We start from the raw sequence: 7,760 nt of genomic DNA on the forward strand, positions 1-7,760 counted from the left end.
AAAAAATTAATATAAAAGCACTCAATTTTTTATTAAAACAATCCTAAAGTTTACACCTTTGAATATTAATTGTTGGGTTAAAAATAATTTTGATAAAATATGTGCCGCAAATATCAAAAATTTCTTGGACATAAAAGCGGTTTGTCGGTAAAAACCGGTATTTTAGAAAAAACCGCCTGTACGATGTTCTGGCAAACCGGTCAAAAATACCGGACTCAAAATACCGGCTTGCTGTGCGAAATCCGGTTTAACCAGTTCAACCGGCCGGTTTGAACCGGTTTTTAAAATACGAGATTTTAGTATTAGTGTTTTGTACCCACGTGACTATAAAATCATGTAACTCGTAGTGTGAAATTCTTCTGACTTGATTATGTGCATACACTCTTAGAAAATGGTTGTTTTGTGATTTTTAATATTTATAGTCCATAAACTTTTTAACAATGTGTACACGTGTCAACCAAATCCAAATTGTTTTTTCTCTCCCCTAGAGTTGATTGTTCTATTACTTATTCCCAATGTTTTTAGACCCGGCCTGGACGTCGACCCGGACAAGTTACCGGATCAAAGGTCTGATCGACCCGGAAGGGCGAACCGGTGTTTGACCCAGATGACGTCATAAATAAAAAAAATACTAATTTTTATATACAACTTAACAAATTTTTATACATATATAGTAAATTTATATACATTTACCATTTATGCATAAACTTATCAAATTATGGACCAAATGTAAACTATTGGGGTTTAAGGGGGGTTAAATTATTAAAATGGCTAAAGTTAACATGCCTTCACTGTAACCCTTCTTCTTCACATCGCAGTTTCCCTTGTTCAAACAGAGACACGCCATGTTTATCACATATACAATTTTGGTCCAGTTTTGCTTTGATTTTGGTTCTAATTAAGGTAAGAACTTGTTCTACATAGCCGATTTGGTCCAATTTTGACCTAATTTACACCGACAATGTCTGATTTTGGGTCCGATTACCCCCAAAAAAAGTGTCGGTTCACCAGCCGGGTCACCAGGTCCGGTCCAACCGCCACCCGTAAAACCCGGCCGGTCCAATAGAAAACGGGCTATATACCATGACCCGGACCGGTAGCAGCACCGGGTCCCGGTCGGGCCGCCCCGAGTTTCAAAACACTGCTTATTCCACCTAGCTGAATTGTTCGGTTATACATAGTTACATACCATCTATAATAGAGTGTGTGAAACCATTTGCTACTCTGTCTTATTCTTATTTGTTATTGTTATTGCACACGTGGTCACACATTTAATGACGATAAAGATATGATAATGTGATACCAATGTCACATATAAGAACTTATATGTCCATATTGTACATTGATGTACCTTCCCATGGTATAAGAAAGGATGCCGGAATGATTACTCAACCAAGAAATTTCGATCGAAGCAACCCAATTATGAAGTCTAGGTATCAGAAATTTAAATAACCACTGAGCAGAACTACCACAGTTGATATCACGATGGTACCATGCACTGATCATCCAAGATATGTAAAAATGTTCTTAAGAGCTTAAAAATTTTAAGAACCAAGTGACAAAAATATGGTTCGACTATGAAAGATCTAGGAAAATTAATCAAGTCAATCTTTAAACTCCTAAGTAAATAACACGTGTATTCTTTGGGATACACGAATCGTGAATGTAAGAAAAAATGATCTTGTGTGAATTAAGCTTAAAATCATTTGACATTGAATACAATTTTTTATAGAACTCAGAAAAAATACCTTTATAAATTAAACTTTAGCTTTGTAAAATAGTTCAAGGATTATTACAGATTGAGTTTATGAGTAAATGACATAAAATTTTATGGTTTTCTTTTGTAAAATGAAAGCTACATGTGGGGATGTAGCTCAGATGGTAGAGCGCTCGCTTAGCATGCGAGAGGTACGGGGATCGATACCCCGCATCTCCATTATTGTTTGACACTTTTGGTTTTCTCGCTCCTGAAGCTGTGGAGCTACTTACCCGTGTTCAGCGGGTCATGCATAGTAATGTTATGACTCCAAGATCAGCAAATATAGTTTTTAAAAGATTGGGTTTTGCGATTCAAAAAGGGGGTAGCGGCGCAGCTTGTTGCCCGCTTGCCTTCTGTTTCGATGTAATCCAATAAACAATTAATACGGCAATTATTGTTTTTAAGTATAATACATAAAATGGTTGGAATAATCTTTTATAAGAAGACGTTTTCCAACACGCTTTTAAGTTTCGAAAACACAACGCATATACACTTTGATATAGGAATTAACTCTTCAGGTCTTAGCATAATTAGTTTTCATTTTAAAAACATCTCCATGAGCATTTTTCCTAAACTAGTGTTGGTGGAAAAAATATGTAGTATTATGGTGTCCCTTAAAAACTATTTACTAAACTAGTGTTTATGGAAAAAAGTATTTATCAATTTGGTGTTTTTCATTTATTTTGTATTCACTTTTTACTTTTAAGTTTAGTTTTTCTATTAGTTAATCTATTATTTATTTCACATTTCTTATAAAATTTTTATCCGATAAATACAATAACTTTTTTTTTATATCAGTCAGTCTTTTCTTAGAATTTTTTAAGTAACTCGTTCTAAATTTTTTTTGTTTATTTCTTTCTTATTTGATCTTTTTTTTTTATTTTCAAATACTTGCTAAATATATTCATTTTATGGCTTTTGTTTTTCTGGATATGGTTTTGGTACGGAAACGAACTTAATCAACATTGATCAATTTCGTATTAGCCACCGTAAAATGAACATATTTAAAACAAAAAATAAAATTCAATTGAAATCAGTAAAAACCCAAGCGTTGGTAAAATGTAGACGTTGTGGGGGCTATTCAATACGAACATGGTTGGTGTCAATTAGGTTCGTTACAGTACCAAACCAAACCCAAAAATACAAAATTCGTAAAATGAATACATTTAAGAAAAAGATAAAAAAAAATTATTTGAAAAGAAATAAGAGAGAAAAGTTCAGAATGAGTTAGTGAGAAAATAAAAAAAGGGTTGATTGATAAAAAATATATAAAAAAAAGTTCCTGAAGTTATCGGATGAAGGATCTATAAGAAATATGTAACCAAAATCTAACTTCTAACTATACTATTAAAAGCAACACAACTTATTCATATGACATTTAACTAGGCATTCCATATAAAATGCCAAGTAGATGTCATGTCAGTATTTCTTATTATGTTATGACCCATGAACTGTTTTCCTATTATAACTCATGACCCGTAATGTTTTATAAAATTTTGAAAAATAAATTATTGTGTGACACGGGTTTCGAAACCAAGACCTCATGTTTTAAACCAAATGTGCTTACCAACTCCACTAAAATGGTAATTGTGTTTGATTTCGTAACTTAACATATATAAATGTGATTTATCTTAAAGTATAAAACCAAAATTATATTTTATTGTTAGCATTTCTATAATTCACAATATCACATTTTCTTCTCATATCTTTTTAACACAATGATTTAAGATTGTTTATCGTTTGTCTTTTTATTTTAAAATATAATATATTTTTATTTATTTTCTTTTGCAAAAAACCTTAGTCTTAGTAAATTTAGTTTTTAAATCTATGACAACATTTTGTTATAAATATCATTTTTATACACAAAATATTTAATATAACAATATCGGTATGAATGTTTTATTTTAAATAAATCAAACATCAAGATTTGTTTTCAACTTAAAGTATATCAAAAACTTAATAGAAAAAGTCATAAATAAACATTGTTCTATGAAACAATTGAATTTAGGTATTACATATAATAATTTTTTATTTTTATTATATTTTTCACTCGTGTGGAACACGGGCTCTAAGCTAGTAAATAATATACAAACTAATAGAAAAACTAATTTAAAAGTAAAAGGTGAGTACAAAATAAATGGAAAACACTAAAATGGCAAATACTTTTTTTCCATAAACACTACTTTGATAAATAGTTTTGAATGGATACTAAAATGATAAATATTTTTTCCACCAACAATGATTTAAGAAAAAACTCGCTCACAATGTGTAAACTTAGGGCATTCTCAACCCATTCTCTACTATATATTCGTATATATCATATAATTACACTAAAAATCACTATTTTTTCTCTCTTATGTTTAATCAAATAATATTTTTTATACTTTCATTATTATTTTTTCTCCTTCCTCCACTCACAACAACTTTTAGAAAATATTAAAAAAAATTAGTGAAACCTTAAATTTAGTTTTCTTATATAATATTTTCTCCCATATTCTACTCACAATCACTCATAATCATACCATATAATTTATAAGTCTCATTTAAATATATTTTTTAAGAATGTGCGCTGAGAATGCTCTTATTATCCAAAGAAGTGACCAACTTTGGTGTTTATTAAGATACCAATCCCTGGTCAATGGTGGGAAACTGCGTGAAAAACTAGAAAGAAAAAACAGGTAAATAACATATAAAAAAGTAGTGTTGTCAGGAGGTCCCGTAACATATTGAAGGGGAGTTTTTTTTTTTTTTTTTTTTGGTATTAGGGACACCTAGACACTCTTATACGAAACGTATAAGGTTATATGGAATCCTATACGTCCCGTATAAGGATTATACGGGGTTTTATACGTCCTGTATAGTTATATACGGGGTTGGTTTTTTTAGCAAAAAGGTGTGGATGCCCATAGAATTTCCCTTTTTTTTTCACAGTTTAACCAGCCAATAATCTCATGTTAAACCGAAATTCTTGATAATTAAAAACTAGGGTTTTAAGTCATATCTATAACATTTTTACCTTTCATTAAAAATTCAAAACTATATTTTTGGGTTTCTCTTTGGTTTGCTATACCGAGTACATGGAATTTGAAAATTTTATGTCCGTCGAATTATTTTAGTAGAATTTCATCAAATGTCTTTTAACAAAATTTGAAATGTTTTTTCCTCATTTTTTACGCATCGACCATCGTAGTGAAACAAATGGATACTTATGTAATTCTCGTCGTGTCCTGTCATAGCATGTAGATTGAACTGCATTACCTCTTGCTTTCATATCCGCTCGAGTAGTATTAAGTCCGTCGCGAAACTTGGACCAAACTTGATAGTTATGCGTAGATGGTGGTGAGCGAGTATTGCCAATAAAATGTGTGAGGTTGGTATAAGTTATTGGTGACGTGGATAATAAGATACAATTAAAAATGACTTCACTTTAGTTGTAGACCCACAAAAGCCAACCAAACAAAATACATACTTAAATTTTTCTGTTAGCGGGATCTTCTTTTTATGGAACTAAAAAGGGAATGTACGTACACACGAATCCCTAAACTTTGTTCGTGTTTTCAGTCTTGGCTCTTAAGTTTAATATTTCTCAATTAGCTTTTAAACTTTACCTTCAAATATGAACTCAAAATATCACATTCCACTGTATTGGTTTTATTATACCATCTTTTGATCGCCGTTGGTTATAACTAATGATTGGCTGATAACGATCTCACCTTTTTTTTTATCATATTTGTTTCTAACGATCCATGACTAACTGAATGCTAACGCCGTTATGTGCAGGTAGCCGGAAAAGTCACATTTTTGTCGAGGAAACTCAACTTGAACACCACCACCACTAACTGACTCACCATCAACCAACTACTACAACTTGAGTACCACCAACCGATTCCGATAGTGGTTTTAAGGTTCCGGTGACCTCAATAATTGAGTTTTTACTAGAAAAAGGTTCTTGAAGTTTCGATATAAGGTTACAAAGATGTTCGAGACGAAAAATACTGAGTTTTCTGGCCAAAAATGTTTTTCGGCGGCCTGGAACTAACGGCGTTAACATTTTGTTAGTGGCGGACCACTGGGAACAAATATGATAAAAGGTGATATCGTTATCAGCCAATTCGTTAGTTGGGACCGGCAGCGACCAAAATATGATAGTTGGAATTAACAAAAATCAATACACCTTCCATATGCCTATCTCTATTCAGTTAGATAACAATTATTGATAGGATGAAAATGGGTCGGGTTTTAGGGATTCCCAAACCAATACCCGGTTATCAAAGCCCGTCCCAAACCCGTTAAATAAACTTGACTCAAAACCCGTCGGGTATTTATCGGGTAACTATCGTTGATGCAGCTGATGGACCAGTTTTATATATAAGTAGGTATCATACCCGGTGTTGTGAGCCAGACGATTCAGTGACGCACCGACAAAAATTTGATTGGTATTGGTTTACAGCATTGAAACAAAAAAAATTAAATTCAACAACAAACTCCAGGAAAACAAAAGCAAAATGATTGTGGCTGTGACCAGATGTTAATTCAACCGTGAACCGACACGAATTCAGACTGTTATACTAATAATAATAACTAAAAAGTAAATTATTTAAATAAAAGAAATAAGAGTGAACCCCGACCAAGGCGATGAGAGAGAGGGAGAGAGAGTAAATACGGAATTTCTATGATAAAATAGTAATTTAACTGATTTTCTCAAGTGTTTCTTTAAAATGTATTGATAGGTGGGGATTGAGAATATGTAATGTCAACACAAGTTATTAGGGCTAATTTGTATCTATGTCAAAGGTGTAAGGGCCCATTTGTGCCTACGGAAAGTAACCAAACATTTGATGAGACTTGCCCCCTTCGACTTAAGCAATACTCCACTTTAACCCCCATTTTTTCGAATCTTTTCAATTGTGTCTGCCTTGCTTTACATGTGTTGGCCCATGAACTTTTACTTTTAAATCTTTTGAAGCTTTTTCCAAAATGTCTTTGATGATGACACCCCATTGCACCTCATGGGCTCATGGTAGATTTTCAATACATGTTTTTTATATAAAAAAATATGAACTTAACCTCTCAATTGTTCGCTTATGTAAAGAAACAAAAAAGCGTTCTTACAGTTTATCATCTTAAATTTTAATCAGTAGAGTAGTTACAGGTATATGTCAACCGCTAACTGAAAAGTTCTTGTACTTTCACTAGCTGTGTCGACTATATTGAAGGGTATGTACGGTTCAATTCATTATAGTCATGCCGGCAAATTGAATGCAAGATTCATGATTTGAACATAATTTCTAAAAAAGGTAAAGGATCTTTGAGCAAAATTACTTTTTGTAATGTGTGGATTAAAAAATGTGATGTTTGATGATGGAATCATGATGAAGTTTGTAGCTGAAGCAACAAATGGCCTTTTTGTTTGAAGGTTGGATATTTTTCTTTATCCCACAAATTATTAAATATTATTAAGGGAAAATTCCTAATATAGTCCTTTTTAGAGAGAAGTCTCAAAATAACTATTTTTTCCTTAAAATCTTTTATAATTTGGACTGTCAAGACGCATTGGGAAAAGATAAAAATAAAGACGAGATTTCGAAAAGGCCATTTGACGGTGGCGGTGATGGTGGTAGTGACGGTGGCGGTGATGGTGGTAGTGACAGTGGTGGTGATGGGGTGGGTTGTATTAACTGTTACGGTGGCGGAGACGGCTATGGTGGTAGTGACGGTGGTGGTGATGGGGTAGTGACGATGGTAGTGACGGTGGTGGTGGTTCACGGTGGTGGTGGTGGTTCGGGGGTATAATTATGAATAACATATTTTTCTAAGAATTTGAAAATATGGACGGGAAATGTAGGAAACATAAAAAAACAGTCTCTCAAGACGGTTTTTTTTGAGTAAAAAAGTTTTTGAAAAATTTGAACTTTTGCTTCAAGATTACAAATAATTTGGACTTTACCGACATTATTTCCCCAAATCTCGTCTTTTACCTGACTTTCTTTCGAAATCTCGC

The 7,760-nt window shown here is 32.7% G+C and overlaps 1 non-coding gene across 1 annotated transcript; it reads left to right on the forward strand.

The window, feature by feature from the left end:
• Nucleotides 1–1,863: 1,863 nt before the first annotated feature.
• On the forward strand, nucleotides 1,864–1,936 carry TRNAA-AGC (transfer RNA alanine (anticodon AGC)). Its single transcript has one exon. It is a non-coding gene; the product is annotated as a tRNA-Ala (tRNA).
• The last annotated feature ends 5,824 nt before the right edge of the window (nucleotides 1,937–7,760 follow it).

The sequence above is a fragment of the Bidens hawaiensis genome, unplaced genomic scaffold (genome assembly GCF_021521415.1).
Source record: "Bidens hawaiensis isolate Kalapana, Puna unplaced genomic scaffold, B.hawaiensis_p1.1 tig00000284_1, whole genome shotgun sequence".
Classification (NCBI taxonomy): domain Eukaryota; kingdom Viridiplantae; phylum Streptophyta; class Magnoliopsida; order Asterales; family Asteraceae; genus Bidens; species Bidens hawaiensis.